Below are 12,691 nucleotides of genomic sequence, written 5' to 3' on the forward strand. Positions count from 1 at the left end.
AATTATTTGAAAACTGCTAATTGCTTGATGAATGTCTGAACACAGCTGGGGGCCTGTGAGTCAGATTTTTAACAGGGTTAAAATGGCATCTGAATAGAAATAAATAAATAAATCAATAAAGACAACACCTATTCTGTGATTTCCATCATTTTCATAAAAAAAGGAATTAAAAAAAAAAAATAAAAAAAAAAATTGATATGTAGTCTGACCTGTATTAGTGGCCTAAATAGTTTTAACATATGTATTTTGAATTCATTTTAAATATAAATGTATAAACATTTATATTTAAAATGAATTCAAAATACATATGTTAAAACTATTTAGGTGGATTTTGATATTAGATATTTATTGATTTATAGATATAGATTGTCATTGGCACGAAAGTAATTAAAATGCACTACATATACAGTATAATGAGAAAATAGACATGTAGGAAATTTATACAGTAAATAATTTAAGAGATGAAATACAGACACGGGTCAGTAAGGTGTTAAGGCAGCACGGGCTACAAGATGAGCTTCAATTTATTGAGTCAGTCTTACAGTTTACTGGATGAATGAAAACCTTCTTTTAGTTGGTGTAAAGAGAGTGGTCTTACACATCACTCTAAAATCTCCAAAAGGTATTCAATTGAGAATAGGTCTAGAAAAGCCATCACACCATTTTCATCCTCAATCCATTCAGTAAGCTTTTATTCTCTGTGGAAGCAGGAATTATCATACTGGAAGAGACAAATATCATCAGAATGAAAATGTTTCATCGTGGAAGGTATGGACGCAAGGGCATGCACACAAGACTTTTAAACTTCAGAACAGATACGCAATCCAGAGACAAGGTCAAAGTTAAGGCACTGGTCAGGGAAGAAAACAGAAAACCAAAAACAGGATCAAAACCAGTATAGCAATGTAAATACATAGACTGGAACAAAGTGAACTTATAGGGTATGCTTCTGAAAGTGAAGGTGTTTTTATACTGTGTCTAAATGAGAGAGTGAATATGAGTGCTGAATAGTTCATGATGTCCATGTTTATAGGCTCTGGGTCCAGCACTGAAATGGCACACAGTTTGCATTAATTTACACTGAAACTTCTTTCAAATGAACTCACCAACTGATTGTTAAACATTACACATATCTATCTATGGATTGGATCTGGGACCAACCCAAAGACTACTGAGTGCAAACCCTCTTGATGAAAAGCCAGGGGACCAATTTAGCCACTAATCCTCAGATTGGCATGGTTTTGGAAGGCGGCACAATGCTGGAGTTCCTGGACAAAATCCAGATGGAAAACATGTACAACTGTGCAGACGGTAACCGGAGCTCAGTCTCACCTCACCAAAGTAAGTAATTATATTCTTCAACAAGTTCTGTATTATCAGGATAACTCAAAGGCACACCCTTAATAGGAAGCCTAACTAGTTTCTTCCAAATTCGGTGATTTTTTGCTGAAACTCTTTGTAATAAAAAAGAAAAACATGTCAAACTCAAATAGGAGCCAGAGGTGGTTGAATGTAATACCTGCATTAGCTGATTATCTCGGTCAACACAGCTAGCAGGGGTCTGTCACAGGCAGTAATCAGAGAACAAGTGTTTCTTGCATATGAGAAACAAACACTGCAGTCAAAAACATAACAACATACATACTGGGAATACAGTTCTTAGAAGATCAAGGAAACACTGGGAGGTGGAGGATTGGAGTGGGGGGGGTTATTTAATAGGGATTATATCTATGTACCATAAGTTAGACTTTCATGCAGAACATCAAGTGGTGTTTTTGACAGTTTATTTGGTTCCGTCTCAGTATTCAAGATATTCTCAAGGTAAAAGGTGTGTATTCATATCATGCACGATAAAGATCTTTTATTTTCACACAGAGAATTCCTGTTTGGGATGAGTTCATTGAAATATGTAAAACAATCTCATCATTTTACCATTCCTGTGTATTTTCTATCACTCATAAATAAGTAAATGTCTTATGTAAAGCTGTCACCAGAAGTTGCACTTCCTACACACAAGGATACCTTGGACTATAAAGACTCATGCCCCGAATGGTCCATGCCATCTGTGTGGGAACACTGGAGTGCACTTAGAACCAGTTTGCACTGTTCTATGAAGGGATTAGTTCACAGCATGGTGAGATAGGTTCTTCCCATGAAAAGCAAGAAAGTTCTTTCTATCTGCTCATTTTGAGACTGTAAACAAACCCACAATTCCTGATGCTCCAGATACTAAACTAACCTAAAGACGGTCACTTTTATTGCTCCTTTAATCAGTACAACAGTATACAGCGGTGCACCACTACAAAACAATCAATTAGCTTTATAAAATGATTCACTTGGATTAGCAAAAAAAAAAAAAAACCCATGAGCTTGCACCAGAGGACTGACGGTTGCTGATAATGTAGATCTTTCTTTCAAAATCATCTGATTAGTTTTATGTTTTTGAAATAGATGAAAATTGAAGTGTGCTATTGAGTCATCAGAGCAGTAAATAAACAAAGCTAACAGATATATAAGCACTTTCACTGCACTTTGACCTGGCTAAGTATTCATTCAGTTCTGATTATTCACCTGATGCATGTAGTTTTTGACCCTGGTGCGTTCGTGTGTCTCAGGACTTTTGACCTTTAATACACACTGCCAGTTTTTAACATTTGCCTAGTGATTGGATTCTGTTTGTATCTGCTATTGCTTCTAATAAAAGCTCTCCATGCGATCGCTGCCGTCTCTTACACCTGACAAAAGAGATATCTAACTGATATTTAGCCAATTTGCTGTCAGATAATTACAGGGATTCAATAGTGCAAAATTATCAAATTATGACACAGTATTCAGGACAAGTGTTTAGAATGAATGCTAATAAGAACTCAAACTCTGCTGTTGGAAAACATCCAGAAATAAAAACTCAGGCAAGGTTAAATCTAGAGTGAGCCAGAGCATGGGAAAGAGGTGATTCATAGAGGATAGCTGTTTTTTTCTAACCTCTCTATCTTTATCCATTTTATTCATTAAACCTTGTTTGTGGTTTTAAAATGAAACCTAAATTGGTCACTTCAATATCACTTCTACAAAATATGGATCCCAAATTATTATATAATGTTAAGGATAAATTTAAGAAAGTTAGTGGAGGCTATAATTTGTGACCAGTTTTGGTTTTTCTTTAAATGAGTATGTTAGATTAGAGGCTTGGTTAAACACACTGATGCAATATCCAGTTAGAGCAGCTACTCTCATGTCTTAAAGCGTGAAGAACAGCTATGTTGTGATAACGACATACTATTAGAATTCACTTTGACTTTCAAGATACCCAGGAGACTGTAAGAGAGCGCCCCCTCTTTTGTATTTATTTAATCACCACATTCCCAACATGTAATAAACAGATTGAACTGTAGCTCCTGATAACGCATGAGTGACTTCAGTCAGCACCCTAATAATTTTTCAATCTCATCTACAGCTTTAAATTGTTGAATGTTAGAAACATGCACCGTGATCCAAAACATGATTGCGTTGACATTTTCCCAATTAGCAACCGTGCAGCCATGCTGAAGCATATTTTGCACACCAGAGTAGTGTGTGTGTGTGTCTGTGTGTGTGTGTGTGTGTACACTAACTAGGGAATTTCTCTGCAATATGTGATCTATTAAACATCTGTATTTTTGAAAAAACAATTTGCTACCTGTTTTAGGAGACTTAAAGGCCCGTGTCTAAGAGCTTTATCTAGATAATCTGTTTCAAACAAGCTGCGACAATTTTTATATCATTTTAATTAATGTAGCTGTTTGTCGTGACTCTTTCGATGATCATCACTGAGATCCAGCCTCAAATAATGTTTTTGTTGTTGAACTTTCGGCTGCTCCCTACATGTGTGGGGGTCGCCACAGCGGAGCAACTGGTAGGCACAACAACTTGGCACAGGTTTTACACCGGATGCCCTTCCTGATGCAACCCTCCCATTTTTATCCAGGCTTGGGACTGGTACTGCATTCAGTGGCTGGGGTTTGGGGCACTGGCTGGGAATCAAACCCAGGCCTTCCACAGGGTAGGCAAGAAACCTACCACTGAGCCTCCAGTGCCCATCCAGCCTCAAATAATACTACTACTACTACTACTACTACTACTACTACTACTACTAATAATAATAATAATAATAAGAAGAAGAAGAAGAAGAAGAAGAAGAAGAAGAAGAGGAGGAAGAAGAAGAATGTGTTTCATTTAAGATGTTTGACAAAATTTAGGCTAAAGGAACTAAATGATAGCATGATGATGATCTCATCATAAGTAGACCACTACAGGTGGGCCTGAGAGTCCAGGCAGTGCTGTAAGGCTGTAGGAGCTCAGAGAGATGCATAGCAAGTCAAAAAAGCATCAAAAAAGATCAAGGAAGAGAGAAAGTATGAGAGTGAAAGTGCAAAAATGACTGAGGTATTCATTTTTCGTTCAGTATATCATTTATTTTTTCGTTCAGTAACTGCTTTATCCTGGTCAGAATCACTAGGCTATACTGGATCTGGAGACTAAATTGAGAACACTGACTATGAGGCAGAAATCCTCATGAGATCATGATACTGTTTTCTCTCTCTCTCTCTCTCTCTCTCTCTCTCTCAGACACACATTCAAACCTAGATTCATTCTTTTGGTGTGACTGGCCCAAACATCTCTCAGGGTAAGAGGTAGGTATACACCAATCAGGCATAACATTATGAGCACTGACAGGTGAAGTGAATAACACTGATTATCTCCTCATCATGGCACCTGTTAGTGGGTGGGATATATTAGGCAGCAAGTGAACATTTTGTCCTCAAAGTTGATGTGTTAGAAGCAGAAAATTGGCAAGTGTAAGGATTTGAGCGAGTTTGACAAGGGCCAAATTGTGATGGCTACACAACTGAATCAGAGCATCTCCAAAACTGCAGCTCTTGTGGGGTGTTCCCGGTCTGCAGTGGTCAGGGATCTAGTGGAGTCCATGCCTCGATGGGTCAGTACTGTTTTGACAGCAAAAGGGGAACCGACAGAATATTAGTCAGGTGGTCATAATGTTATGCCTCATCAGTGTACATCAAGACTCTTTTCTGTTTCTGTTTTCTGTTCTTCCCTTGATGTCTGAACACCTCATTGGCTGTGTTCAAACGAGAGGTGAAGATCTACCTCTTTCTTAAACTAGCTCTTATTTTTCACTGATTGTTTTATGTATTAATTAAAATATATAAATATTTCTATATTGTGCTATATTTCCTCCCCAGAATTTTTAGGCTGATGGTATCCTAAGTCTGTAACCTCGTGAGCCAGTGTTAATGTAATCCTTGATAGAGACTTTTGTACATCGGTCTGCCAAATAAATGGAAATGAAGAAAGAAGTAAGACTGGAGGAAACTAACACAAAGTGTGTGACTTCACTCAACAGCCAATGAGTGCTGGAAAGCACATGAAATTTATCTGCTGCCCTCACTGCAGACCCTCGAACCCAGTTTATAATCCAGCTATTTGTGTGAGAACAAAATATAAGCACTACAATATTTCCCATGCTAATATCTCTATTCAGCTTTGGTTCCTCTTAAGGTTTCTTTCTGTTTTCCCCTTTGTACTATTAGCTCTGCTTTGTGACAGGGTCATTTTTAAAACGATTCGTATAAAATGGAATTCACACACAGGGTGAGCATTTAATGATTTATACAATGCTACTAAAGGTCGCCTTTGGAAAACTATGGTGTGTCAGAGGCCCTGGGTGTAAAAAAGTTAGTTCAGCTACATAGTAATAATAAATAAATCCTTTGTGGGAGCAGATTGACTAACACCAGGAATAAATGGAGAACACTGAAGATGGAGAAACTTTCTATATCTACTGTATAAAACAGAGATCTGGGGTTAGTGACCATTAGTGTTTGTCAAGGAAAGTGGGGATATTTGTGTTTTTCTTACTGGTATAGAAGCTTGTATTATATTGCTATATAATATAGAATATACTTATAGAATAATATATATTTGATTTATTTATGACATTAACATGTATCAATTCAAGTATATCATACAAACACAATTCTACAAATATTTAACATGGTAAACATCTCAGTGAATATTAATACTGAATATCAAGAATTCAAGTTTTCTTTCTTAATATACTTAATTGGATTGTATCCAAATCCTCAGTGCTGTGAGTCTTACACAAAAATTATTCTGCAAATCAGCTGAGATTCCTATGTGGAGAGCTCGTATCTACCCAGCGTTACACCTGCGCCAGTGCACCACGGGGAACCCAGTAACAGACTTGACTCATATTAAAAGACTATAAAGCTGCACTACAAAGTGAAGAGCTGTTTGGAGATTATTTCTTGCTGTATTCAGAATTCACAAAACATGTACATTATAAATGCAATCAGTTTATCTGAGATTTATTATTCTTATATGAATAAGAATTTACTTAAAAAAAACACTTAATATGTTGTTGTATTTGGTGGTTTAGTGGTCACTAAAGGCCCTACTCTTAAAAGATGGTCTCAATGGAATATGTGGTTAGTCAGATTTAAGAAAAAATATGTATAATTTACAGAAATAAACTCACAATTAAACATGATTTTATTGCATCTACTAAACTATAACAAGTTTCTCATTACTAGATTAAATGACCATCATGGTGACCATCAGAAGCGAGCCAAAGAAAATGGCGGCGGCATGGTTGACTTTCCAGCAGGGCGAGATCATTTTGAAGTGGTATTGTAAATTTCCATCAAGATGACTGACCACCTCACTACCACAGAGCCGTGAGAGTGTATCTTGATGTCGTTCTGTCAGGACGTTGGATAGGATGCAAGAGAGAGATATAGTTGGTCTCTTTCATTAATCAAATTTTGACAGGTCTGACAGCCAATCAGAATAGTCTACGTCACAATATCCCGCCCCCCTTTCAGCCAATAAGGATGATTGATGGGGATGTTACATAATCCTACGTCATCAGACCGTTAATCATACACACACAACCCCTGTATGTGACACACTTACGCACATAAACATATGGACAAACATGTTTCTATTGATAAATCATAGAAGCTATAAGTTTATCTCTTGAAGGTTACATAATTCTATGTCATCAGACCCACAATCATGCACACACACACACACACACACACACAAAACCCCTGTATGTGACACACTTACGCACATAAACATATGGACAAATATGTTTCTATTGATAAATCATAGAAGCTATAAGTTTATCTCTTGAAGGTTACATAATTCTACATCATCAGACCCACAATCATGCACACACAGACACACACACACACACAAACACACACACACACACACACACACACACACACAAACACACAAAACCCCTGTATGTGACACACTTACGCACATAAACATATGGACAAACATGTTTCTATTGATAAATCATAGAAGCTATAAGTTTATCTTGTGAAGGTTACATAATCCTACGTCCTCAGACCCACAATCATGCACACACACACACACACACACACACACAAAACCCCCTGTACGTGACACACTTACGCACATAAACATATGGACAAATATGTTTCTACTGATAAATCATAGAAGCTATAAGTTTATCTTGTGAAGGTTACATAATCCTACATCATCAGACCCACAATCATGCACACACACACACACACACACACACACACACAAACACACACACACAACCCCCTGTATGTGACACACTTACACACACAAACATTTGGACAAATATGTTTCTATTGATAAATCATAGAAGCTATAAGTTTATCTCGTGAAGGTTACATAATACACCGTCATCAGACCCTTAATCACACACACACACACACACACATACCTGACACACCCCCACAAACCCCTTGCACATGGAAACACACACACACACACACACACACACATACCTGACACACCCCCACAAACCCCTTGCACATGGAAACACACACACACACATAAGCATATGGACAAGTATGTTTCTATTGATAAAACATAAAAGTTATAAGTTAATCTCCTGAAGATTACATATTCCATAATCACCCCACAGACTCTCTTGGAATCAAATTAATCACAGAATCAAGTAAGTCTTTCACAAATTATGAAAAAAGTGTAAAAATGTGAAGTTCATTTTTTTAAATTGTGAAAAATGTGTATGGTAGCTACCCCAAATTTATAACATTTTATTTATATGGTCACTAAAGGAGATTAACAAAATTACAATTACCAGTGGTACTGACATAAATTAAATCTAGTATGATATAAACTGTATGATGCAATGAGAATATATATCTTTTGGTGAAAAATGCTGGATATTCAGTCAGAATAATCTACATTCTGGATAACAATAATTAGAAAACAAAACAAAACCAAAAAATTAATAGCTAACATCTATTCAAGGTCAATATGTTTTTTTATTATGTAGGGTTTGGTTAAGTGTGTGACTAATTCAGACAGGAGAATTTATTTTAGCTCAAACTTATAAACTCTAAAACTAGTCTTTCAAATTGGGATTCATGTATTGTTGTTCACAATACCTACATAAAAATCTAGCTGCTAGATGTTGCACATAAAATTACACAAAAATGTAAGAGTATATAATGTAAAGGTAAGGCAAAATGCTGAAGTGGAGCAATAATAATAATTTTAAAAGATAAATTTCTTATGTAAGAATGTTTTTGCTTCTGGTTCATATAATGTGTGACTGCTGGATATAAGATGATATTTGGCCAAAGCACACTACTGACAGTTAAAACAAGTAAGTTACTGAAATTAAATATTGCATAGTTTACAGTTAGATCTTACTTAAAACCTTTATTACAAATGATTCAAAAAGAAAAAATATCAATTCCACTGAATCTGATGTCTCTCAAAATTCAATTAATTAATTCTTAAAATGCCTTTAAAATGATTTATTCTGCTAAAACACACTACAAGAATTTAGGAATTACTGAAAATAATTGGGATCACACTTCTTGCTCTGGGTTTGTGCAGTGTGTGACTAGCTCTGATAATTGGAAAATATATTTTGGTTCTGGAACAAAATTGATTGTTGAAACAGGAAAGTAAGCTCCAAAAAGTTCTTGTATGTCACAGGTCTATAAAAAACACTTAAAATGTTTATTATTATTATTATTATTATTATTATTATTATTATTATTATTATTATTATTTTGTATTATATGATATTAGATATGCTGGCCAACATTTATGACAAAATGATCTGAAATGTGCTAAAAATTAGTAAAATTCATTTGTAGAAGTTCTAGAAGAACACTTTGGTAATGGTCATTGTTTATATACCATTACACAACTGAAAACTGAGAAATGTAATGTTTGAAATGAAAATGAATTGTGTAAGTTAATGGTAATCGTTTTAATGGAATTTATGTATAATGATGCAATGCTTAACAAGACATCACTAGAGTACCTAAATAACTTAAAGTTTGCACTGATTTATAAAACTGGATACCATTTAAATGTGAGCTCAACTTTGAAAAACTTTGTGTTTATATCAAACTCTTTTGAAAACATTGAAGTGTAGCATTGCCATTGTCCCCAGTTACAGCTTGACCTCGGGTTATTGTTAGAGAAATGGTGTGTTTGTGCATGATGTCCTGTTGTGGATGACCTGACATCCCATCCAGGGTGTATTCCAGTTTTCCATGACCCTGACCAGTTTAAAGCAGTTGAATGGATAAAAACATTGAACTACTGTATGTTACTGTTAGTAGCCTGCATGTTTTTGTGTGGCTGTATAAGAGTGTTTGAATAACACACAGAAGCTATTATTTGGGAAAGCAATAAAGCTCACAGCACTATCAGGTAATGTTTTAATTGTATTACTTATTTTAGATAAGTAATCATGTCTGTTATACAGATAGACAACATATTCATTGTACAATTTGAGCCAGCATTTATTTGATACATTGTGTGAGGTAGAAGTTTTTTGTTAGATAATTTCACATTGTGTGACTGCTGGAGGTGGATATAAGCTTGTCTTTGCCAAAGGTACCAAGCTAGTAACTCAAACAAGTATGTTTGCATTATTACTTTACTAGTTATGTATCTTTTTATTAAATGTATTCAGTACATTTATTGTAAAAATGCTTAAATATTCTAAAGACCAAAGACCTTGGGTAATTCTTGTCTTGATGTGAGTAATGGTATATTTAGGTTTGAAGGAAGGTAATGTCCATTTAATAGACATAAAAAGACAGAAAGTTCAATAACTATAAACATCAAGACATGAAGTTTGCCTTTTACTGCCTCATGAGCTCAATATTTATAGAAATGTGAAAAGAGACATATAAGCATTACAGTTCAACTCAATATATGAATTATATTCAACTCAATTATCATATTAATGAATTGGATTTTTAAACTTGAACTTATTTGAAAAAACCTTGAAAAGTAACCTTGGTTCCTTTACCGAAAATAATCTTGTTGGAGTATGACACACTGATATCAGCCTAGTCAATTACTTTACAACTACAAGAGGTTGTAGGATTTTATGTGAGGTTATAGTATTTTGAGTTAGGTTAGATTATTTTAGTACTTGGTGGTATGTCAAATGTTCAGTTGTGTCAATTGTCAAATGTTCAATTGTGCTTTGACGTATTTAGTGTTTTACAATTAGATGATAATAAACAAGGTCAGGTCTGATAATGTTACAAATACATTAGTAATATGTAAAGAAAAGTATGACAATCAATTTAAAATAAATTAAACCATACACTGAAAAAAGTAAAACTGCTATGTCATTCATCTAAAGTATGTTTCTTCATTTGTCTGATAGAAAATTTTGATTTCTTATCTGAAACTGTTATTTTTACTTAAAAGCAAACACCACCTCCCTTGGTTAAAATTACGTGTAACCCGTTTCCTTAAAGCCCATTTCTACTTCAAACTAAAGGGTCGCCTTGTCACGTGACCTAATGACATCGCCCCAGATCAGTCTGAACCAGAATCTGCTGGCCGCCATTACAGTTTTCTCTCGCTTGGAAAAGGTAACTTTGTGTACTGCAAAAGAAAGGTCATTTACACAAGGTAAGAAGACAAATGTATATTATTGTTGAAGTAAATGTGTCTTTTGTATGCTAACACAAATCATGCATGTATGCTGTGGGTTAGGAACAACTACTTTGTAGAATGTATTTGGCAGGTGTGTTACCGGGGGAGGTTTGAGAAATTCGTGTTTCTCAGACGTGCTCTGTGATTTTAATCCTGTGCGAATCTGCCAAGTCCGTGTTTTTCTCACACGGTCTGATTCGGTTGAAAGCCATCAGTAAACAGTAAAACAGGGTTGTTATCTCAAAAACACAGGTTGGACATTAAACACCAGACCACTGAAATTCAGGTAGAGCCTTCGAAAGGTTGACTATTATTTATGTCAGGTATGAAATGCAATTTCAGTTGAATTTGACAATTTAGTAATGTTTGGAAATGTAGAGGCAATTTAAGTCCACATTACTTTTATTTTTTAAGCAACCCTAAGTTTGACTAAATGGAACATTTGTATAAACTGCAATTGCACATATACTGTACAGCACAATGTTGGAAAAAAAAACTAAAAAAAGAAGTGTGTCCAAACTTTTGACTGGTAGCGTACAACGGAGGAGCCGTTGATCCTGGGATTGGTGGACAACCATTCCACCTTCTGAGCTACAGCCACCCAAATTGAATTACATTCATCATTCTGTTTTATGTGTCATACGTATAGTTGTTTCATTATCAAGTGCACTTTACACTTTTGATATTTGGGCAGCTTTTGATATTTTGGATAGGATGAGCAGATTTTCAGGACAGCATGATTTCAGATGTTTTATGGATACAAAAATCAAACCTACAATGGTGGCTTCCATCATGAATCAGTTCCAGAGGTGTGAGATGTAGGGCTGCAACTAACGATTATTCTCCTTATATAAATAATCTGCATATTATTTTCTAGATTAATCAACTACTCTATGAAATGTCAAAAAAGACATTTGTTTTACAGTTTATCTGGAAGTGACTGATACAATTGATTATCAAAATCATTGCAGATTCAATTTCTTTTTGTTAACTAGCCAATAAAATGAGACAGCCATAGGCTTCTTCCTGTTTAGTAGCTTTTGACAAGAGTTAAATTCTAAAATTAAATATATATATGTCCTTTCTATAGTGTCCGTCCTTAGATTATTTTTTTCAGCAAATTCTAATTTGAGTGAGGACTGAAACAAATACAATCAATGCAATTTACAGTGGTGCCTTTTGTGATTTGTTTTAAGTGCTAATTGGTAAAGCAGGTCTTTTTTTCTCTTTCCTAGTCTTCCCATGAATGTGGAAATGCAAAGACTGTGGTACCTCAGTTCTGCATATCTGAGCATTCCTATCCATGCATCTACTTGAATTGGCACTTGCAAGACTTGGAATGGACTTCTGACTCATGTATCAAAATGTCATCACCGACAGAATCCAAAGACCATAATTCACATGATGCCCTTTTTATTTTTCTTCTTTAAGTGTTTTTGTTGTGCACTACACTTTTTTTATGTTTCTGGATTTAAAATGCACTTTGTGTTTAGTTTACTTTGTTTTATTCATGTTATAGTTATGTTATTTTGTTTTTCTATTTGATCATTGTTTTTCCAATTTGAATTTCATAGAACAATACAAAGAAATGTATATTTTAAAATACATAATAAATGTGTATTTGGAGGAGAACTTAACTGTCTATTTAGCGCTATTT

General features: G+C 35.1%; 1 protein-coding gene and 1 long non-coding RNA gene across 2 annotated transcripts in view; one reads left to right on the top strand and one right to left on the bottom strand.

Annotated features, from left to right (window-relative positions):
• Window positions 1-12,691, bottom strand: part of pth2ra (parathyroid hormone 2 receptor a) — a 90,602-nt gene that overhangs the window by 20,016 nt on the left and 57,895 nt on the right. The window lies entirely within an intron of this gene.
• LOC131355018 (uncharacterized) lies at window positions 9,596-12,680 on the top strand. The gene is made up of 3 exons (XR_009204807.1): window positions 9,596-9,786; window positions 10,877-11,010; window positions 12,270-12,680. It is a non-coding gene; the product is annotated as an uncharacterized LOC131355018 (long non-coding RNA).

The sequence above is a fragment of the Hemibagrus wyckioides genome, linkage group LG06, assembly GCF_019097595.1.
Source record: "Hemibagrus wyckioides isolate EC202008001 linkage group LG06, SWU_Hwy_1.0, whole genome shotgun sequence".
NCBI lineage: Eukaryota > Metazoa > Chordata > Actinopteri > Siluriformes > Bagridae > Hemibagrus > Hemibagrus wyckioides.